Source organism: Convolutriloba macropyga, chromosome 9 (assembly GCF_964194025.1).
Source record: "Convolutriloba macropyga chromosome 9, txConMacr16.3, whole genome shotgun sequence".
NCBI classification, from domain to species: domain Eukaryota; kingdom Metazoa; phylum Xenacoelomorpha; order Acoela; family Convolutidae; genus Convolutriloba; species Convolutriloba macropyga.
In genome coordinates, this window is record NC_134476.1 from 63,297,369 (window position 1) to 63,320,286 (window position 22,918).

At 40.4% G+C, this 22,918-nt stretch overlaps 8 non-coding genes across 8 annotated transcripts; all 8 read left to right on the forward strand.

Annotated features, from left to right (window-relative positions):
• The first annotated feature begins 2,927 nt into the window (after positions 1-2,927).
• LOC142346530 (5S ribosomal RNA) lies at positions 2,928-3,046 on the forward strand. The gene has a single exon (XR_012759585.1). It is a non-coding gene; the product is annotated as a 5S ribosomal RNA (ribosomal RNA).
• Positions 3,047-5,688: 2,642 nt separating this feature from the next.
• LOC142346531 (5S ribosomal RNA) lies at positions 5,689-5,807 on the forward strand. Its single transcript, XR_012759586.1, has one exon. It is a non-coding gene; the product is annotated as a 5S ribosomal RNA (ribosomal RNA).
• Positions 5,808-7,320: 1,513 nt separating this feature from the next.
• LOC142346532 (5S ribosomal RNA) lies at positions 7,321-7,439 on the forward strand. Its single transcript, XR_012759587.1, has one exon. It is a non-coding gene; the product is annotated as a 5S ribosomal RNA (ribosomal RNA).
• A 1,135-nt stretch (positions 7,440-8,574) lies between these two features.
• On the forward strand, positions 8,575-8,693 carry LOC142346533 (5S ribosomal RNA). The gene has a single exon (XR_012759588.1). It is a non-coding gene; the product is annotated as a 5S ribosomal RNA (ribosomal RNA).
• Positions 8,694-9,829: 1,136 nt separating this feature from the next.
• Positions 9,830-9,948, forward strand: LOC142346534 (5S ribosomal RNA). Its single transcript, XR_012759589.1, has one exon. It is a non-coding gene; the product is annotated as a 5S ribosomal RNA (ribosomal RNA).
• A 2,830-nt stretch (positions 9,949-12,778) lies between these two features.
• LOC142346536 (5S ribosomal RNA) lies at positions 12,779-12,897 on the forward strand. Its single transcript, XR_012759590.1, has one exon. It is a non-coding gene; the product is annotated as a 5S ribosomal RNA (ribosomal RNA).
• Positions 12,898-18,932: 6,035 nt separating this feature from the next.
• On the forward strand, positions 18,933-19,051 carry LOC142346537 (5S ribosomal RNA). The gene has a single exon (XR_012759591.1). It is a non-coding gene; the product is annotated as a 5S ribosomal RNA (ribosomal RNA).
• Positions 19,052-19,999: 948 nt separating this feature from the next.
• LOC142347016 (5S ribosomal RNA) lies at positions 20,000-20,118 on the forward strand. The gene has a single exon (XR_012760044.1). It is a non-coding gene; the product is annotated as a 5S ribosomal RNA (ribosomal RNA).
• The last annotated feature ends 2,800 nt before the right edge of the window (positions 20,119-22,918 follow it).

Consider the following 22,918-nt stretch of genomic DNA (forward strand, 5'->3'; position numbering starts at 1 on the left):
CCTCATCGAGCGCGGATACTTTTTTGGAAATCGGTAAAAAACTTGTCCAAAATGGTTCGCTGTGCCAGATTTTTTTGTTTTATCCCTAACTATGGCTCAAGTGGAGCATGCCCACAAAAAATGAGCCTATTCGGACTAAAATTGACGATTTGGTGACCAAAACAAGGTTCGGTGATCGAAAAAGTTAAGCCTCATCGAGCGCGGATACTTTTTTGGAAATCGGTAAAAACTTGTCCAAAACGGTTCGCTGTGCCAGATTTTTTTGTTTTATCCCCAACTATGGCTCAAGTGGAGCATGCCCACAAAAAATGAGCCAATTCGGACTAAAATCGACGATTTGGTGGCCAAAACAAAGTTCGGTGATCGAAAAAGTTAAGCCTCATCGAGCGCGGATACTTTTTTTGGAAATCGGTAAAAACTTGTCCAAAACGGTTCGCTGTGCCAGATTTTTTTGTTTTATCCCCAACTATGGCTCAAGTGGAGCATGCCCACAAAAAATGAGCCAATTCGGACTAAAATCGACGATTTGGTGGCCAAAACAAAGTTCGGTGATCGAAAAAGTTAAGCCTCATCGAGCGCGGATACTTTTTTGGAAATCGGTAAAAACTTGTCCAAAACGGTTCGCTGTGCCAGATTTTTTTGTTTTATCCCCAACTATGGCTCAAGTGGAGCATGCCCACAAAAAATGAGCCGATTCGGACTAAAATTGACGATTTGGTGACCAAAACAAAGTTCGGTGATCGAAAAAGTTAAGCCTCATCGAGCGCGGATACTTTTTTGGAAATCGGTAAAAACTTGTCCAAAATGGTTCGCTGTGCCAGATTTTTTTGTTTTATCCATAACTATGGCTCAAGTGGAGCATGCCCACAAAAAATGAGCCAATTCGGACTAAAATTGACGATTTGGTGACCAAAACAATGTTCGGTGATCGAAAAAGTTAAGCCTCATCGAGCGCGGATACTTTTTTGGAAATCGGTAAAAAACTTGTCCAAAATGGTTCGCTGTGCCAGATTTTTTTGTTTTATCCCTAACTATGGCTCAAGTGGAGCATGCCCACAAAAAATGAGCCTATTCGGACTAAAATTGACGATTTGGTGACCAAAACAAGGTTCGGTGATCGAAAAAGTTAAGCCTCATCGAGCGCGGATACTTTTTTGGAAATCGGTAAAAACTTGTCCAAAACGGTTCGCTGTGCCAGATTTTTTTGTTTTATCCCCAACTATGGCTCAAGTGGAGCATGCCCACAAAAAATGAGCCAATTCGGACTAAAATCGACGATTTGGTGGCCAAAACAAAGTTCGGTGATCGAAAAAGTTAAGCCTCATCGAGCGCGGATACTTTTTTTGGAAATCGGTAAAAACTTGTCCAAAACGGTTCGCTGTGCCAGATTTTTTTGTTTTATCCCCAACTATGGCTCAAGTGGAGCATGCCCACAAAAAATGAGCCAATTCGGACTAAAATCGACGATTTGGTGGCCAAAACAAAGTTCGGTGATCGAAAAAGTTAAGCCTCATCGAGCGCGGATACTTTTTTGGAAATCGGTAAAAACTTGTCCAAAACGGTTCGCTGTGCCAGATTTTTTTGTTTTATCCCCAACTATGGCTCAAGTGGAGCATGCCCACAAAAAATGAGCCGATTCGGACTAAAATTGACGATTTGGTGACCAAAACAAAGTTCGGTGATCGAAAAAGTTAAGCCTCATCGAGCGCGGATACTTTTTTGGAAATCGGTAAAAACTTGTCCAAAATGGTTCGCTGTGCCAGATTTTTTTGTTTTATCCATAACTATGGCTCAAGTGGAGCATGCCCACAAAAAATGAGCCAATTCGGACTAAAATTGACGATTTGGTGACCAAAACAAAGTTCGGTGATCGAAAAAGTTAAGCCTCATCGAGCGCGGATACTTTTTTGGAAATCGGTAAAAAACTTGTCCAAAATGGTTCGCTGTGCCAGATTTTTTTGTTTTATCCCTAACTATGGCTCAAGTGGAGCATGCCCACAAAAAATGAGCCTATTCGGACTAAAATTGACGATTTGGTGACCAAAACAAAGTTCGGTGATCGAAAAAGTTAAGCCTCATCGAGCGCGGATACTTTTTTGGAAATCGGTAAAAACTTGTCCAAAACGGTTCGCTGTGCCAGATTTTTTTGTTTTATCCCTAACTATGGCTCAAGTGGAGCATGCCCACAAAAAATGAGCCAATTCGGACTAAAATTGACGATTTGGTGACCAAAACAAAGTTCGGTGATCGAAAAAGTTAAGCCTCATCGAGCGCGGATACTTTTTGTAAATGACAATTTCAGCGATAACCATTGCTCCAAACACACCCCATATACTTGTAAAGGCCATTCTAATAGTTCCCCTGCTTGCGTTTACTGTATATTTGATATTTGGAACTGTCTCGGAAACATCAATACTAATTGTAAAATTTCCCTTTATTAAACTAACTTTTAAGTTAGTGCAAATCGCTCAGTTCCCTTCTTTAGGCTGCACTCCGCTAACGCAGAGTGCATTCAAATAAAACTTATCAAATAGAGTTGATACTTACCTATTTAATAAGTTTATCACAACAATTAGGCTAAAAGCAATTTAGCTATGATTTTCCCAAGTACCGGCCTAAACCCACTGAAGTCATGCCTCCGGTTCAATGTCCAGTTGAACAGGTTCCTCGGACCCAATTCATCTCTCCCTTGTTTTGGGGCCGTTCCACTGTATTGTGGATGGTTGGAAGCAAAAAGTTTGTGCGTTGGTCATAAAACACTGTATGGCTACGAATTGCATAAATTATAACACAAACGTGGCTAAAATTGCATGTATTAAGTGACTATTTTGCAAACCGCAAGGCGGCGAGTTAAAGTGATCCTGTATATGAATATAGGACTACAATACAATACTGTTGTATATAAATTCGCTCCCACTTACGCAAATGCCTACGACCATACCATGTTGAATGCACCGGTTCTCGTCCGATCACCGAAGTTAAGCAACATTGGGCCTGGTTAGTACTTGGATGGGTGACCGCTTGGGAACACCAGGTGTTGTAGGCTTTTTCTTTTGAGTATTCAAACCTCGTAGAATACTTTTATTCGATATTTACACGTTTTAGAGCCTCAAAAAGCCTCGGTGATCGAAAAAGTTAAGCCTCATCGAGCGCGGATACTTTTTTGGAAATCGGTAAAAACTTGTCCAAAATGGTTCGCTGTGCCAGATTTTTTTGTTTTATCCCCAACTATGGCTCAAGTGGAGCATGCCCACAAAAAATGAGCCGATTCGGACTAAAATTGACGATTTGGTGACCAAAACAAAGTTCGGTGATCGAAAAAGTTAAGCCTCATCGAGCGCGGATACTTTTTTGGAAATCGGTAAAAACTTGTCCAAAACGGTTCGCTGCGCCAGATTTTTTTGTTTTATCCCCAACTATGGCTCAAGTGGAGCATGCCCACAAAAAATGAGCCGATTCGGACTAAAATTGACGATTTGGTGACCAAAACAAAGTTCGGTGATCGAAAAAGTTAAGCCTCATCGAGCGCGGATACTTTTTTGGAAATCGGTAAAAACTTGTCCAAAATGGTTCGCTGTGCCAGATTTTTTTGTTTTATCCCCAACTATGGCTCAAGTGGAGCATGCCCACAAAAAATGAGCCAATTCGGACTAAAATCGACGATTTGGTGGCCAAAACAAAGTTCGGTGATCGAAAAAGTTAAGCCTCATCGAGCGCGGATACTTTTTTGGAAATCGGTAAAAACTTGTCCAAAACGGTTCGCTGTGCCAGATTTTTTTGTTTTATCCCCAACTATGGCTCAAGTGGAGCATGCCCACAAAAAATGAGCCGATTCGGACTAAAATTGACGATTTGGTGACCAAAACAAAGTTCGGTGATCGAAAAAGTTAAGCCTCATCGAGCGCGGATACTTTTTTGGAAATCGGTAAAAACTTGTCCAAAATGGTTCGCTGTGCCAGATTTTTTTGTTTTATCCATAACTATGGCTCAAGTGGAGCATGCCCACAAAAAATGAGCCAATTCGGACTAAAATTGACGATTTGGTGACCAAAACAAAGTTCGGTGATCGAAAAAGTTAAGCCTCATCGAGCGCGGATACTTTTTTGGAAATCGGTAAAAAACTTGTCCAAAATGGTTCGCTGTGCCAGATTTTTTTGTTTTATCCCTAACTATGGCTCAAGTGGAGCATGCCCACAAAAAATGAGCCTATTCGGACTAAAATTGACGATTTGGTGACCAAAACAAAGTTCGGTGATCGAAAAAGTTAAGCCTCATCGAGCGCGGATACTTTTTTGGAAATCGGTAAAAACTTGTCCAAAACGGTTCGCTGTGCCAGATTTTTTTGTTTTATCCCTAACTATGGCTCAAGTGGAGCATGCCCACAAAAAATGAGCCAATTCGGACTAAAATTGACGATTTGGTGACCAAAACAAAGTTCGGTGATCGAAAAAGTTAAGCCTCATCGAGCGCGGATACTTTTTTGGAAATCGGTAAAAACTTGTCCAAAATGGTTCGCTGTGCCAGATTTTTTTGTTTTATCCATAACTATGGCTCAAGTGGAGCATGCCCACAAAAAATGAGCCAATTCGGACTAAAATTGACGATTTGGTGACCAAAACAAAGTTCGGTGATCGAAAAAGTTAAGCCTCATCGAGCGCGGATACTTTTTTGGAAATCGGTAAAAAACTTGTCCAAAATGGTTCGCTGTGCCAGATTTTTTTGTTTTATCCCTAACTATGGCTCAAGTGGAGCATGCCCACAAAAAATGAGCCTATTCGGACTAAAATTGACGATTTGGTGACCAAAACAAAGTTCGGTGATCGAAAAAGTTAAGCCTCATCGAGCGCGGATACTTTTTTGGAAATCGGTAAAAACTTGTCCAAAACGGTTCGCTGTGCCAGATTTTTTTGTTTTATCCCTAACTATGGCTCAAGTGGAGCATGCCCACAAAAAATGAGCCAATTCGGACTAAAATTGACGATTTGGTGACCAAAACAAAGTTCGGTGATCGAAAAAGTTAAGCCTCATCGAGCGCGGATACTTTTTGTAAATGACAATTTCAGCGATAACCATTGCTCCAAACACACCCCATATACTTGTAAAGGCCATTCTAATAGTTCCCCTGCTTGCGTTTACTGTATATTTGATATTTGGAACTGTCTCGGAAACATCAATACTAATTGTAAAATTTCCCTTTATTAAACTAACTTTTAAGTTAGTGCAAATCGCTCAGTTCCCTTCTTTAGGCTGCACTCCGCTAACGCAGAGTGCATTCAAATAAAACTTATCGAATAGAGTTGATACTTACCTATTTAATAAGTTTATCACAACAATTAGGCTAAAAGCAATTGAGCTATGATTTTCCCAAGTACCGGCCTAAACCCACTGAAGTCATGCCTCCGGTTCAATGTCCGGTTGAACAGGTTCCTCGGACCCAATTCATCTCTCCCTTGTTTTGGGGCCGTTCCACTGTATTGTGGATGGTTGGAAGCAAAAAGTTTGTGCGTTGGTCATAAAACACTGTATGGCTACGAATTGCATAAATTATAACACAAACGTGGCTAAAATTGCATGTATTAAGTGACTATTTTGCAAACCGCAAGGCGGCGAGTTAAAGTGATCCTGTATATGAATATAGGACTACAATACAATACTGTTGTATATAAATTCGCTCCCACTTACGCAAATGCCTACGACCATACCATGTTGAATGCACCGGTTCTCGTCCGATCACCGAAGTTAAGCAACATTGGGCCTGGTTAGTACTTGGATGGGTGACCGCTTGGGAACACCAGGTGTTGTAGGCTTTTTCTTTTGAGTATTCAAACCTCGTAGAATACTTTTATTCGATATTTACACGTTTTAGAGCCTCAAAAAGCCTCGGTGATCGAAAAAGTTAAGCCTCATCGAGCGCGGATACTTTTTTGGAAATCGGTAAAAACTTGTCCAAAATGGTTCGCTGCGCCAGATTTTTTTGTTTTATCCCTAACTATGGCTTAAGTGGAGCATGCCCACAAAAAATGAGCCAATTCGGACTAAAATTGACGATTTGGTGACCAAAACAAAGTTCGGTGATCGAAAAAGTTAAGCCTCATCGAGCGCGGATACTTTTTTGGAAATCGGTAAAAACTTGTCCAAAATGGTTCGCTGTGCCAGATTTTTTTGTTTTATCCATAACTATGGCTCAAGTGGAGCATGCCCACAAAAAATGAGCCAATTCGGACAAAAATTGACGATTTGGTGACCAAAACAAAGTTCGGTGATCGAAAAAGTTAAGCCTCATCGAGCGCGGATACTTTTTTGGAAATCGGTAAAAACTTGTCCAAAATGGTTCGCTGTGCCAGATTTTTTTGTTTTATCCATAACTATGGCTCAAGTGGAGCATGCCCACAAAAAATGAGCCAATTCGGACTAAAATTGACGATTTGGTGACCAAAACAAAGTTCGGTGATCGAAAAAGTTAAGCCTCATCGAGCGCGGATACTTTTTTGGAAATCGGTAAAAAACTTGTCCAAAATGGTTCGCTGTGCCAGTTTTTTTTGTTTTATCCCTAACTATGGCTCAAGTGGAGCATGCCCACAAAAAATGAGCCTATTCGGACTAAAATTGACGATTTGGTGACCAAAACAAAGTTCGGTGATCGAAAAAGTTAAGCCTCATCGAGCGCGGATACTTTTTGTAAATGACAATTTCAGCGATAACCATTGCTCCAAACACACCCCATATACTTGTAAAGGCCATTCTAATAGTTCCCCTGCTTGCGTTTACTGTATATTTGATATTTGGAACTGTCTCGGAAACATCAATACTAATTGTAAAATTTCCCTTTATTAAACTAACTTTTAAGTTAGTGCAAATCGCTCAGTTCCCTTCTTTAGGCTGCACTCCGCTAACACAGAGTGCATTCAAATAAAACTTATCGAATAGAGTTGATACTTATCTATTTAATAAGTTTATCACAACAATTAGGCTAAAAGCAATTGAGCTATGATTTTCCCAAGTACCGGCCTAAACCCACTGAAGTCATGCCTCCGGTTCAATGTCCGGTTGAACAGGTTCCTCGGACCCAATTCATCTCTCCCTTGTTTTGGGGCCGTTCCACTGTATTGTGGATGGTTGGAAGCAAAAAGTTTGTGCGTTGGTCATAAAACACTGTATGGCTACGAATTGCATAAATTATAACACAAACGTGGCTAAAATTGCATGTATTAAGTGACTATTTTGCAAACCGCAAGGCGGCGAGTTAAAGTGATCCTGTATATGAATATAGGACTACAATACAATACTGTTGTATATAAATTCGCTCCCACTTACGCAAATGCCTACGACCATACCATGTTGAATGCACCGGTTCTCGTCCGATCACCGAAGTTAAGCAACATTGGGCCTGGTTAGTACTTGGATGGGTGACCGCTTGGGAACACCAGGTGTTGTAGGCTTTTTCTTTTGAGTATTCAAACCTCGTAGAATACTTTTATTCGATATTTACACATTTTAGAGCCTCAAAAAGCCTCGGTGATCGAAAAAGTTAAGCCTCATCGAGCGCGGATACTTTTTTGGAAATCGGTAAAAACTTGTCCAAAATGGTTCGCTGCGCCAGATGTTTTTGTTTTATCCCTAACTATGGCTCAAGTGGAGCATGCCCACAAAAAATGAGCCAATTCGGACTAAAATTGACGATTTGGTGACCAAAACAAAGTTCGGTGATCGAAAAAGTTAAGCCTCATCGAGCGCGGATACTTTTTTGGAAATCGGTAAAAACTTGTCCAAAATGGTTCGCTGTGCCAGATTTTTTTGTTTTATCCCTAACTATGGCTCAAGTGGAGCATGCCCACAAAAAATGAGCCTATTCGGACTAAAATTGACGATTTGGTGACCAAAACAAAGTTCGGTGATCGAAAAAGTTAAGCCTCATCGAGCGCGGATACTTTTTGTAAATGACAATTTCAGCGATAACCATTGCTCCAAACACACCCCATATACTTGTAAAGGCCATTCTAATAGTTCCCCTGCTTGCGTTTACTGTATATTTGATATTTGGAACTGTCTCGGAAACATCAATACTAATTGTAAAATTTCCCTTTACTGAACTAACTTTTAAGTTGTGCAAATCGCTGAGTTCCATTCTTTAGGCTGCACTCCGCTAACACAGAGTGCATTCAAATAAAACTTATCGAATAGAGTTGATACTTATCTATTTAATAAGTTTATCACAACAATTAGGCTAAAAGCAATTGAGCTATGATTTTCCCAAGTACCGGCCTAAACCCACTGAAGTCATGCCTCCGGTTCAATGTCCGGTTGAACAGGTTCCTCGGACCCAATTCATCTCTCCCTTGTTTTGGGGCCGTTCCACTGTATTGTGGATGGTTGGAAGCAAAAAGTTTGTGCGTTGGTCATAAAACACTGTATGGCTACGAATTGCATAAATTATAACACAAACGTGGCTAAAATTGCATGTATTAAGTGACTATTTTGCAAACCGCAAGGCGGCGAGTTAAAGTGATCCTGTATATGAATATAGGACTACAATACAATACTGTTGTATATAAATTCGCTCCCACTTACGCAAATGCCTACGACCATACCATGTTGAATGCACCGGTTCTCGTCCGATCACCGAAGTTAAGCAACATTGGGCCTGGTTAGTACTTGGATGGGTGACCGCTTGGGAACACCAGGTGTTGTAGGCTTTTTCTTTTGAGTATTCAAACCTCGTAGAATACTTTTATTCGATATTTACACATTTTAGAGCCTCAAAAAGCCTCGGTGATCGAAAAAGTTAAGCCTCATCGAGCGCGGATACTTTTTTGGAAATCGGTAAAAACTTGTCCAAAATGGTTCGCTGCGCCAGATGTTTTTGTTTTATCCCTAACTATGGCTCAAGTGGAGCATGCCCACAAAAAATGAGCCAATTCGGACTAAAATTGACGATTTGGTGACCAAAACAAAGTTCGGTGATCGAAAAAGTTAAGCCTCATCGAGCGCGGATACTTTTTTGGAAATCGGTAAAAACTTGTCCAAAATGGTTCGCTGTGCCAGATTTTTTTGTTTTATCCCTAACTATGGCTCAAGTGGAGCATGCCCACAAAAAATGAGCCTATTCGGACTAAAATTGACGATTTGGTGACCAAAACAAAGTTCGGTGATCGAAAAAGTTAAGCCTCATCGAGCGCGGATACTTTTTGTAAATGACAATTTCAGCGATAACCATTGCTCCAAACACACCCCATATACTTGTAAAGGCCATTCTAATAGTTCCCCTGCTTGCGTTTACTGTATATTTGATATTTGGAACTGTCTCGGAAACATCAATACTAATTGTAAAATTTCCCTTTATTAAACTAACTTTTAAGTTAGTGCAAATCGCTCAGTTCCCTTCTTTAGGCTGCACTCCGCTAACGCAGAGTGCATTCAAATAAAACTTATCGAATAGAGTTGATACTTACCTATTTAATAAGTTTATCACAACAATTAGGCTAAAAGCAATTGAGCTATGATTTTCCCAAGTACCGGCCTAAACCCACTGAAGTCATGCCTCCGGTTCAATGTCCGGTTGAACAGGTTCCTCGGACCCAATTCATCTCTCCCTTGTTTTGGGGCCGTTCCACTGTATTGTGGATGGTTGGAAGCAAAAAGTTTGTGCGTTGGTCATAAAACACTGTATGGCTACGAATTGCATAAATTATAACACAAACGTGGCTAAAATTGCATGTATTAAGTGACTATTTTGCAAACCGCAAGGCGGCGAGTTAAAGTGATCCTGTATATGAATATAGGACTACAATACAATACTGTTGTATATAAATTCGCTCCCACTTACGCAAATGCCTACGACCATACCATGTTGAATGCACCGGTTCTCGTCCGATCACCGAAGTTAAGCAACATTGGGCCTGGTTAGTACTTGGATGGGTGACCGCTTGGGAACACCAGGTGTTGTAGGCTTTTTCTTTTGAGTATTCAAACCTCGTAGAATACTTTTATTCGATATTTACACATTTTAGAGCCTCAAAAAGCCTCGGTGATCGAAAAAGTTAAGCCTCATCGAGCGCGGATACTTTTTTGGAAATCGGTAAAAACTTGTCCAAAATGGTTCGCTGCGCCAGATTTTTTTGTTTTATCCCTAACTATGGCTCAAGTGGAGCATGCCCACAAAAAATGAGCCAATTCGGACTAAAATTGACGATTTGGTGACCAAAACAAAGTTCGGTGATCGAAAAAGTTAAGCCTCATCGAGCGCGGATACTTTTTTGGAAATCGGTAAAAACTTGTCCAAAATGGTTCGCTGTGCCAGATTTTTTTGTTTTATCCCTAACTATGGCTCAAGTGGAGCATGCCCACAAAAAATGAGCCAATTCGGACTAAAATTGACGATTTGGTGACCAAAACAAAGTTCGGTGATCGAAAAAGTTAAGCCTCATCGAGCGCGGATACTTTTTTGGAAATCGGTAAAAACTTGTCCAAAATGGTTCGCTGTGCCAGATTTTTTTGTTTTATCCCTAACTATGGCTCAAGTGGAGCATGCCCACAAAAAATGAGCCAATTCGGACTAAAATTGACGATTTGGTGACCAAAACAAAGTTCGGTGATCGAAAAAGTTAAGCCTCATCGAGCGCGGATACTTTTTTGGAAATCGGTAAAAACTTGTCCAAAATGGTTCGCTGTGCCAGATTTTTTTGTTTTATCCATAACTATGGCTCAAGTGGAGCATGCCCACAAAAAATGAGCCAATTCGGACTAAAATTGACGATTTGGTGACCAAAACAAAGTTCGGTGATCGAAAAAGTTAAGCCTCATCGAGCGCGGATACTTTTTTGGAAATCGGTAAAAACTTGTCCAAAATGGTTCGCTGTGCCAGATTTTTTTGTTTTATCCCTAACTATGGCTCAAGTGGAGCATGCCCACAAAAAATGAGCCAATTCGGACTAAAATTGACGATTTGGTGACCAAAACAAAGTTCGGTGATCGAAAAAGTTAAGCCTCATCGAGCGCGGATACTTTTTTGGAAATCGGTAAAAACTTGTCCAAAATGGTTCGCTGTGCCGGATTTTTTTGTTTTATCCATAACTATGGCTCAAGTGGAGCATGCCCACAAAAAATGAGCCAATTCGGACTAAAATTGACGATTTGGTGACCAAAACAAAGTTCGGTGATCGAAAAAGTTAAGCCTCATCGAGCGCGGATACTTTTTTGGAAATCGGTAAAAAACTTGTCCAAAATGGTTCGCTGTGCCAGATTTTTTTGTTTTATCCCTAACTATGGCTCAAGTGGAGCATGCCCACAAAAAATGAGCCTATTCGGACTAAAATTGACGATTTGGTGACCAAAACAAAGTTCGGTGATCGAAAAAGTTAAGCCTCATCGAGCGCGGATACTTTTTTGGAAATCGGTAAAAACTTGTCCAAAACGGTTCGCTGTGCCAGATTTTTTTGTTTTATCCCTAACTATGGCTCAAGTGGAGCATGCCCACAAAAAATGAGCCAATTCGGACTAAAATTGACGATTTGGTGACCAAAACAAAGTTCGGTGATCGAAAAAGTTAAGCCTCATCGAGCGCGGATACTTTTTTGGAAATCGGTAAAAACTTGTCCAAAATGGTTCGCTGTGCCAGATTTTTTTGTTTTATCCATAACTATGGCTCAAGTGGAGCATGCCCACAAAAAATGAGCCAATTCGGACTAAAATTGACGATTTGGTGACCAAAACAAAGTTCGGTGATCGAAAAAGTTAAGCCTCATCGAGCGCGGATACTTTTTTGGAAATCGGTAAAAAACTTGTCCAAAATGGTTCGCTGTGCCAGATTTTTTTGTTTTATCCCTAACTATGGCTCAAGTGGAGCATGCCCACAAAAAATGAGCCTATTCGGACTAAAATTGACGATTTGGTGACCAAAACAAAGTTCGGTGATCGAAAAAGTTAAGCCTCATCGAGCGCGGATAATTTTTTGGAAATCGGTAAAAACTTGTCCAAAACGGTTCGCTGTGCCAGATTTTTTTGTTTTATCCCTAACTATGGCTCAAGTGGAGCATGCCCACAAAAAATGAGCCAATTCGGACTAAAATTGACGATTTGGTGACCAAAACAAAGTTCGGTGATCGAAAAAGTTAAGCCTCATCGAGCGCGGATACTTTTTGTAAATGACAATTTCAGCGATAACCATTGCTCCAAACACACCCCATATACTTGTAAAGGCCATTCTAATAGTTCCCCTGCTTGCGTTTACTGTATATTTGATATTTGGAACTGTCTCGGAAACATCAATACTAATTGTAAAATTTCCCTTTATTAAACTAACTTTTAAGTTAGTGCAAATCGCTCAGTTCCCTTCTTTAGGCTGCACTCCGCTAACGCAGAGTGCATTCAAATAAAACTTATCGAATAGAGTTGATACTTACCTATTTAATAAGTTTATCACAACAATTAGGCTAAAAGCAATTGAGCTATGATTTTCCCAAGTACCGGCCTAAACCCACTGAAGTCATGCCTCCGGTTCAATGTCCGGTTGAACAGGTTCCTCGGACCCAATTCATCTCTCCCTTGTTTTGGGGCCGTTCCACTGTATTGTGGATGGTTGGAAGCAAAAAGTTTGTGCGTTGGTCATAAAACACTGTATGGCTACGAATTGCATAAATTATAACACAAACGTGGCTAAAATTGCATGTATTAAGTGACTATTTTGCAAACCGCAAGGCGGCGAGTTAAAGTGATCCTGTATATGAATATAGGACTACAATACAATACTGTTGTATATAAATTCGCTCCCACTTACGCAAATGCCTACGACCATACCATGTTGAATGCACCGGTTCTCGTCCGATCACCGAAGTTAAGCAACATTGGGCCTGGTTAGTACTTGGATGGGTGACCGCTTGGGAACACCAGGTGTTGTAGGCTTTTTCTTTTGAGTATTCAAACCTCGTAGAATACTTTTATTCGATATTTACACATTTTAGAGCCTCAAAAAGCCTCGGTGATCGAAAAAGTTAAGCCTCATCGAGCGCGGATACTTTTTTGGAAATCGGTAAAAACTTGTCCAAAATGGTTCGCTGCGCCAGATTTTTTTGTTTTATCCCTAACTATGGCTCAAGTGGAGCATGCCCACAAAAAATGAGCCAATTCGGACTAAAATTGACGATTTGGTGACCAAAACAAAGTTCGTTCGGTGATCGAAAAAGTTAAGCCTCATCGAGCGCGGATACTTTTTTGGAAATCGGTAAAAACTTGTCCAAAATGGTTCGCTGTGCCAGATTTTTTTGTTTTATCCCTAACTATGGCTCAAGTGGAGCATGCCCACAAAAAATGAGCCAATTCGGACTAAAATTGACGATTTGGTGACCAAAACAAAGTTCGGTGATCGAAAAAGTTAAGCCTCATCGAGCGCGGATACTTTTTTGGAAATCGGTAAAAACTTGTCCAAAATGGTTCGCTGTGCCAGATTTTTTTATTTTATCCCTAACTATGGCTCAAGTGGAGCATGCCCACAAAAAATGAGCCAATTCGGACTAAAATTGACGATTTGGTGACCAAAACAAAGTTCGGTGATCGAAAAAGTTAAGCCTCATCGAGCGCGGATACTTTTTTGGAAATCGGTAAAAACTTGTCCAAAATGGTTCGCTGTGCCAGATTTTTTTGTTTTATCCATAACTATGGCTCAAGTGGAGCATGCCCACAAAAAATGAGCCAATTCGGACTAAAATTGACGATTTGGTGACCAAAACAAAGTTCGGTGATCGAAAAAGTTAAGCCTCATCGAGCGCGGATACTTTTTTGGAAATCGGTAAAAAACTTGTCCAAAATGGTTCGCTGTGCCAGATTTTTTTGTTTTATCCCTAACTATGGCTCAAGTGGAGCATGCCCACAAAAAATGAGCCTATTCGGACTAAAATTGACGATTTGGTGACCAAAACAAAGTTCGGTGATCGAAAAAGTTAAGCCTCATCGAGCGCGGATACTTTTTTGGAAATCGGTAAAAACTTGTCCAAAATGGTTCGCTGTGCCAGATTTTTTTGTTTTATCCCTAACTATGGCTCAAGTGGAGCATGCCCACAAAAAATGAGCCTATTCGGACTAAAATTGACGATTTGGTGACCAAAACAAAGTTCGGTGATCGAAAAAGTTAAGCCTCATCGAGCGCGGATACTTTTTTGGAAATCGGTAAAAACTTGTCCAAAACGGTTCGCTGTGCCAGATTTTTTTGTTTTATCCCTAACTATGGCTCAAGTGGAGCATGCCCACAAAAAATGAGCCAATTCGGACTAAAATTGACGATTTGGTGACCAAAACAAAGTTCGGTGATCGAAAAAGTTAAGCCTCATCGAGCGCGGATACTTTTTTGGAAATCGGTAAAAAACTTGTCCAAAATGGTTCGCTGTGCCAGATTTTTTTGTTTTATCCCTAACTATGGCTCAAGTGGAGCATGCCCACAAAAAATGAGCCTATTCGGACTAAAATTGACGATTTGGTGACCAAAACAAAGTTCGGTGATCGAAAAAGTTAAGCCTCATCGAGCGCGGATACTTTTTTGGAAATCGGTAAAAACTTGTCCAAAACGGTTCGCTGTGCCAGATTTTTTTGTTTTATCCCTAACTATGGCTCAAGTGGAGCATGCCCACAAAAAATGAGCCAATTCGGACTAAAATTGACGATTTGGTGACCAAAACAAAGTTCGGTGATCGAAAAAGTTAAGCCTCATCGAGCGCGGATACTTTTTTGGAAATCGGTAAAAACTTGTCCAAAATGGTTCGCTGTGCCAGATTTTTTTGTTTTATCCATAACTATGGCTCAAGTGGAGCATGCCCACAAAAAATGAGCCAATTCGGACTAAAATTGACGATTTGGTGACCAAAACAAAGTTCGGTGATCGAAAAAGTTAAGCCTCATCGAGCGCGGATACTTTTTTGGAAATCGGTAAAAAACTTGTCCAAAATGGTTCGCTGTGCCAGATTTTTTTGTTTTATCCCTAACTATGGCTCAAGTGGAGCATGCCCACAAAAAATGAGCCTATTCGGACTAAAATTGACGATTTGGTGACCAAAACAAAGTTCGGTGATCGAAAAAGTTAAGCCTCATCGAGCGCGGATACTTTTTTGGAAATCGGTAAAAACTTGTCCAAAACGGTTCGCTGTGCCAGATTTTTTTGTTTTATCCCTAACTATGGCTCAAGTGGAGCATGCCCACAAAAAATGAGCCAATTCGGACTAAAATTGACGATTTGGTGACCAAAACAAAGTTCGGTGATCGAAAAAGTTAAGCCTCATCGAGCGCGGATACTTTTTTGGAAATCGGTAAAAAACTTGTCCAAAATGGTTCGCTGTGCCAGATTTTTTTGTTTTATCCCTAACTATGGCTCAAGTGGAGCATGCCCACAAAAAATGAGCCTATTCGGACTAAAATTGACGATTTGGTGACCAAAACAAAGTTCGGTGATCGAAAAAGTTAAGCCTCATCGAGCGCGGATACTTTTTTGGAAATCGGTAAAAACTTGTCCAAAACGGTTCGCTGTGCCAGATTTTTTTGTTTTATCCCTAACTATGGCTCAAGTGGAGCATGCCCACAAAAAATGAGCCAATTCGGACTAAAATTGACGATTTGGTGACCAAAACAAAGTTCGGTGATCGAAAAAGTTAAGCCTCATCGAGCGCGGATACTTTTTTGGAAATCGGTAAAAACTTGTCCAAAATGGTTCGCTGTGCCAGATTTTTTTATTTTATCCCTAACTATGGCTCAAGTGGAGCATGCCCACAAAAAATGAGCCAATTCGGACTAAAATTGACGATTTGGTGACCAAAACAAAGTTCGGTGATCGAAAAAGTTAAGCCTCATCGAGCGCGGATACTTTTTTGGAAATCGGTAAAAACTTGTCCAAAATGGTTCGCTGTGCCAGATTTTTTTGTTTTATCCATAACTATGGCTCAAGTGGAGCATGCCCACAAAAAATGAGCCAATTCGGACTAAAATTGACGATTTGGTGACCAAAACAAAGTTCGGTGATCGAAAAAGTTAAGCCTCATCGAGCGCGGATACTTTTTTGGAAATCGGTAAAAAACTTGTCCAAAATGGTTCGCTGTGCCAGATTTTTTTGTTTTATCCCTAACTATGGCTCAAGTGGAGCATGCCCACAAAAAATGAGCCTATTCGGACTAAAATTGACGATTTGGTGACCAAAACAAAGTTCGGTGATCGAAAAAGTTAAGCCTCATCGAGCGCGGATACTTTTTTGGAAATCGGTAAAAACTTGTCCAAAACGGTTCGCTGTGCCAGATTTTTTTGTTTTATCCCTAACTATGGCTCAAGTGGAGCATGCCCACAAAAAATGAGCCAATTCGGACTAAAATTGACGATTTGGTGACCAAAACAAAGTTCGGTGATCGAAAAAGTTAAGCCTCATCGAGCGCGGATACTTTTTTGGAAATCGGTAAAAAACTTGTCCAAAATGGTTCGCTGTGCCAGATTTTTTTGTTTTATCCCTAACTATGGCTCAAGTGGAGCATGCCCACAAAAAATGAGCCTATTCGGACTAAAATTGACGATTTGGTGACCAAAACAAAGTTCGGTGATCGAAAAAGTTAAGCCTCATCGAGCGCGGATACTTTTTTGGAAATCGGTAAAAACTTGTCCAAAACGGTTCGCTGTGCCAGATTTTTTTGTTTTATCCCTAACTATGGCTCAAGTGGAGCATGCCCACAAAAAATGAGCCAATTCGGACTAAAATTGACGATTTGGTGACCAAAACAAAGTTCGGTGATCGAAAAAGTTAAGCCTCATCGAGCGCGGATACTTTTTTGGAAATCGGTAAAAAACTTGTCCAAAATGGTTCGCTGTGCCAGATTTTTTTGTTTTATCCCTAACTATGGCTCAATTGAGCATGCCCACAAAAAATGAGCCTATTCGGACTAAAATTGACGATTTGGTGACCAAAACAAAGTTCGGTGATCGAAAAAGTTAAGCCTCATCGAGCGCGGATACTTTTTTGGAAATCGGTAAAAACTTGTCCAAAACGGTTCGCTGTGCATAATTTTTTTGTTTTATCCCTAACTATGGCTCAAGTGGAGCATGCCCACAAAAAATGAGCCAATTCGGACTAAAATTGACGATTTGGTGACCAAAACAAAGTTCGGTGATCGAAAAAGTTAAGCCTCATCGAGCGCGGATACTTTTTTGGAAATCGGTAAAAACTTGTCCAAAATGGTTCGCTGTGCCAGATTTTTTTGTTTTATCCCTAACTATGGCTCAAGTGGAGCATGCCCACAAAAAATGAGCCAATTCGGACTAAAATTGACGATTTGGTGACCAAAACAAAGTTCGGTGATCGAAAAAGTTAAGCCTCATCGAGCGCGGATACTTTTTTGGAAATCGGTAAAAACTTGTCCAAAATGGTTCGCTGTGCCAGATTTTTTTGTTTTATCCATAACTATGGCTCAAGTGGAGCATGCCCACAAAAAATGAGCCAATTCGGACTAAAATTGACGATTTGGTGACCAAAACAAAGTTCGGTGATCGAAAAAGTTAAGCCTCATCGAGCGCGGATACTTTTTTGGAAATCGGTAAAAAACTTGTCCAAAATGGTTCGCTGTGCCAGATTTTTTTGTTTTATCCCTAACTATGGCTCAAGTGGAGCATGCCCACAAAAAATGAGCCTATTCGGACTAAAATTGACGATTTGGTGACCAAAACAAAGTTCGGTGATCGAAAAAGTTAAGCCTCATCGAGCGCGGATACTTTTTTGGAAACCGGTAAAAACTTGTCCAAAATGGTTCGCTGTGCCAGATTTTTTTGTTTTATCCCTAACTATGGCTCAAGTGGAGCATGCCCACAAAAAATGAGCCAATTCGGACTAAAATTGACGATTTGGTGACCAAAACAAAGTTCGGTGATCGAAAAAGTTAAGCCTCATCGAGCGCGGATACTTTTTTGGAAATCGGTAAAAACTTGTCCAAAATGGTTCGCTGTGCCAGATTTTTTTGTTTTATCCATAACTATGGCTCAAGTGGAGCATGCCCACAAAAAATGAGCCTATTCGGACTAAAATTGACGATTTGGTGACCAAAACAAAGTTCGGTGATCGAAAAAGTTAAGCCTCATCGAGCGCGGATACTTTTTTGGAAATCGGTAAAAACTTGTCCAAAACGGTTCGCTGTGCATAATTTTTTTGTTTTATCCCTAACTATGGCTCAGGTGGAGCATGCCCACAAAAAATGAGCCAATTCGGACTAAAATTGACGATTTGGTGACCAAAACAAAGTTCGGTGATCGAAAAAGTTAAGCCTCATCGAGCGCGGATACTTTTTGTAAATGACAATTTCAGCGATAACCATTGCTCCAAACACACCCCATATACTTGTAAAGGCCATTCTAATAGTTCCCCTGCTTGCGTTTACTGTATATTTGATATTTGGAACTGTCTCGGAAACATCAATACTAATTGTAAAATTTCCCTTTATTAAACTAACTTTTAAGTTAGTGCAAATCGCTCAGTTCCCTTCTTTAGGCTGCACTCCGCTAACGCAGAGTGCATTCAAATAAAACTTATCGAATAGAGTTGATACTTACCTATTTAATAAGTTTATCACAACAATTAGGCTAAAAGCAATTGAGCTATGATTTTCCCAAGTACCGGCCTAAACCCACTGAAGTCATGCCTCCGGTTCAATGTCCGGTTGAACAGGTTCCTCGGACCCAATTCATCTCTCCCTTGTTTTGGGGCCGTTCCACTGTATTGTGGATGGTTGGAAGCAAAAAGTTTGTGCGTTGGTCATAAAACACTGTATGGCTACGAATTGCATAAATTATAACACAAACGTGGCTAAAATTGCATGTATTAAGTGACTATTTTGCAAACCGCAAGGCGGCGAGTTAAAGTGATCCTGTATATGAATATAGGACTACAATACAATACTGTTGTATATAAATTCGCTCCCACTTACGCAAATGCCTACGACCATACCATGTTGAATGCACCGGTTCTCGTCCGATCACCGAAGTTAAGCAACATTGGGCCTGGTTAGTACTTGGATGGGTGACCGCTTGGGAACACCAGGTGTTGTAGGCTTTTTCTTTTGAGTATTCAAACCTCGTAGAATACTTTTAATCGATATTTACACATTTTAGAGCCTCAAAAAGCCTCGGTGATCGAAAAAGTTAAGCCTCATCGAGCGCGGATACTTTTTTGGAAATCGGTAAAAACTTGTCCAAAATGGTTCGCTGCGCCAGATTTTTTTGTTTTATCCCTAACTATGGCTCAAGTGGAGCATGCCCACAAAAAATGAGCCAATTCGGACTAAAATTGACGATTTGGTGACCAAAACAAAGTTCGGTGATCGACAAAGTTAAGCCTCATCGAGCGCGGATACTTTTTGTAAATGACAATTTCAGCGATAACCATTGCTCCAAACACACCCCATATACTTGTAAAGGCCATTCTAATAGTTCCCCTGCTTGCGTTTACTGTATATTTGATATTTGGAACTGTCTCGGAAACATCAATACTAATTGTAAAATTTCCCTTTATTAAACTAACTTTTAAGTTAGTGCAAATCGCTCAGTTCCCTTCTTTAGGCTGCACTCCGCTAACGCAGAGTGCATTCAAATAAAACTTATCGAATAGAGTTGATACTTACCTATTTAATAAGTTTATCACAACAATTAGGCTAAAAGCAATTGAGCTATGATTTTCCCAAGTACCGGCCTAAACCCACTGAAGTCATGCCTCCGGTTCAATGTCCGGTTGAACAGGTTCCTCGGACCCAATTCATCTCTCCCTTGTTTTGGGGCCGTTCCACTGTATTGTGGATGGTTGGAAGCAAAAAGTTTGTGCGTTGGTCATAAAACACTGTATGGCTACGAATTGCATAAATTATAACACAAACGTGGCTAAAATTGCATGTATTAAGTGACTATTTTGCAAACCGCAAGGCGGCGAGTTAAAGTGATCCTGTATATGAATATAGGACTACAATACAATACTGTTGTATATAAATTCGCTCCCACTTACGCAAATGCCTACGACCATACCATGTTGAATGCACCGGTTCTCGTCCGATCACCAAAGTTAAGCAACATTGGGCCTGGTTAGTACTTGGATGGGTGACCGCTTGGGAACACCAGGTGTTGTAGGCTTTTTCTTTTGAGTATTCAAACCTCGTAGAATACTTTTATTCGATATTTACACATTTTAGAGCCTCAAAAAGCCTCGGTGATCGAAAAAGTTAAGCCTCATCGAGCGCGGATACTTTTTTGGAAATCGGTAAAAACTTGTCCAAAATGGTTCGCTGCGCCGGATTTTTTTGTTTTATCCCTAACTATGGCTCAAGTGGAGCATGCCCACAAAAAATGAGCCAATTCGGACTAAAATTGACGATTTGGTGACCAAAACAAAGTTCGGTGATCGAAAAAGTTAAGCCTCATCGAGCGCGGATACTTTTTTGGAAATCGGTAAAAACTTGTCCAAAATGGTTCGCTGTGCCAGATTTTTTTGTTTTATCCCTAACTATGGCTCAAGTGGAGCATGCCCACAAAAAATGAGCCAATTCGGACTAAAATTGACGATTTGGTGACCAAAACAAAGTTCGGTGATCGAAAAAGTTAAGCCTCATCGAGCGCGGATACTTTTTTGGAAATCGGTAAAAACTTGTCCAAAATGGTTCGCTGTGCCAGATTTTTTTGTTTTATCCCTAACTATGGCTCAAGTGGAGCATGCCCACAAAAAATGAGCCAATTCGGACTAAAATTGACGATTTGGTGACCAAAACAAGGTTCGGTGATCGAAAAAGTTAAGCCTCATCGAGCGCGGATACTTTTTTGGAAATCGGTAAAAACTTGTCCAAAATGGTTCGCTGTGCCAGATTTTTTTGTTTTATCCATAACTATGGCTCAAGTGGAGCATGCCCACAAAAAATGAGCCAATTCGGACTAAAATTGACGATTTGGTGACCAAAACAAAGTTCGGTGATCGAAAAAGTTAAGCCTCATCGAGCGCGGATACTTTTTTGGAAATCGGTGAAAAACTTGTCCAAAATGGTTCGCTGTGCCAGATTTTTTTGTTTTATCCCTAACTATGGCTCAAGTGGAGCATGCCCACAAAAAATGAGCCTATTCGGACTAAAATTGACGATTTGGTGACCAAAACAAAGTTCGGTGATCGAAAAAGTTAAGCCTCATCGAGCGCGGATACTTTTTTGGAAATCGGTAAAAACTTGTCCAAAACGGTTCGCTGTGCCAGATTTTTTTGTTTTATCCCTAACTATGGCTCAAGTGGAGCATGCCCACAAAAAATGAGCCAATTCGGACTAAAATTGACGATTTGGTGACCAAAACAAAGTTCGGTGATCGAAAAAGTTAAGCCTCATCGAGCGCGGATACTTTTTTGGAAATCGGTAAAAAACTTGTCCAAAATGGTTCGCTGTGCCAGATTTTTTTGTTTTATCCCTAACTATGGCTCAAGTGGAGCATGCCCACAAAAAATGAGCCTATTCGGACTAAAATTGACGATTTGGTGACCAAAACAAAGTTCGGTGATCGAAAAAGTTAAGCCTCATCGAGCGCGGATACTTTTTTGGAAATCGGTAAAAACTTGTCCAAAACGGTTCGCTGTGCCAGATTTTTTTGTTTTATCCCTAACTATGGCTCAAGTGGAGCATGCCCACAAAAAATGAGCCAATTCGGACTAAAATTGACGATTTGGTGACCAAAACAAAGTTCGGTGATCGAAAAAGTTAAGCCTCATCGAGCGCGGATACTTTTTTGGAAATCGGTAAAAAACTTGTCCAAAATGGTTCGCTGTGCCAGATTTTTTTGTTTTATCCCTAACTATGGCTCAAGTGGAGCATGCCCACAAAAAATGAGCCTATTCGGACTAAAATTGACGATTTGGTGACCAAAACAAAGTTCGGTGATCGAAAAAGTTAAGCCTCATCGAGCGCGGATACTTTTTTGGAAATCGGTAAAAACTTGTCCAAAACGGTTCGCTGTGCATAATTTTTTTGTTTTATCCCTAACTATGGCTCAAGTGGAGCATGCCCACAAAAAATGAGCCAATTCGGACTAAAATTGACGATTTGGTGACCAAAACAAAGTTCGGTGATCGAAAAAGTTAAGCCTCATCGAGCGCGGATACTTTTTTGGAAATCGGTAAAAAACTTGTCCAAAATGGTTCGCTGTGCCAGATTTTTTTGTTTTATCCCTAACTATGGCTCAAGTGGAGCATGCCCACAAAAAATGAGCCTATTCGGACTAAAATTGACGATTTGGTGACCAAAACAAAGTTCGGTGATCGAAAAAGTTAAGCCTCATCGAGCGCGGATACTTTTTTGGAAATCGGTAAAAACTTGTCCAAAACGGTTCGCTGTGCCAGATTTTTTTGTTTTATCCCTAACTATGGCTCAAGTGGAGCATGCCCACAAAAAATGAGCCAATTCGGACTAAAATTGACGATTTGGTGACCAAAACAAAGTTCGGTGATCGAAAAAGTTAAGCCTCATCGAGCGCGGATACTTTTTTGGAAATCGGTAAAAAACTTGTCCAAAATGGTTCGCTGTGCCAGATTTTTTTGTTTTATCCCTAACTATGGCTCAAGTGGAGCATGCCCACAAAAAATGAGCCTATTCGGACTAAAATTGACGATTTGGTGACCAAAACAAAGTTCGGTGATCGAAAAAGTTAAGCCTCATCGAGCGCGGATACTTTTTTGGAAATCGGTAAAAAACTTGTCCAAAATGGTTCGCTGTGCCAGATTTTTTTGTTTTATCCCTAACTATGGCTCAAGTGGAGCATGCCCACAAAAAATGAGCCTATTCGGACTAAAATTGACGATTTGGTGACCAAAACAAAGTTCGGTGATCGAAAAAGTTAAGCCTCATCGAGCGCGGATACTTTTTTGGAAATCGGTAAAAACTTGTCCAAAACGGTTCGCTGTGCATAA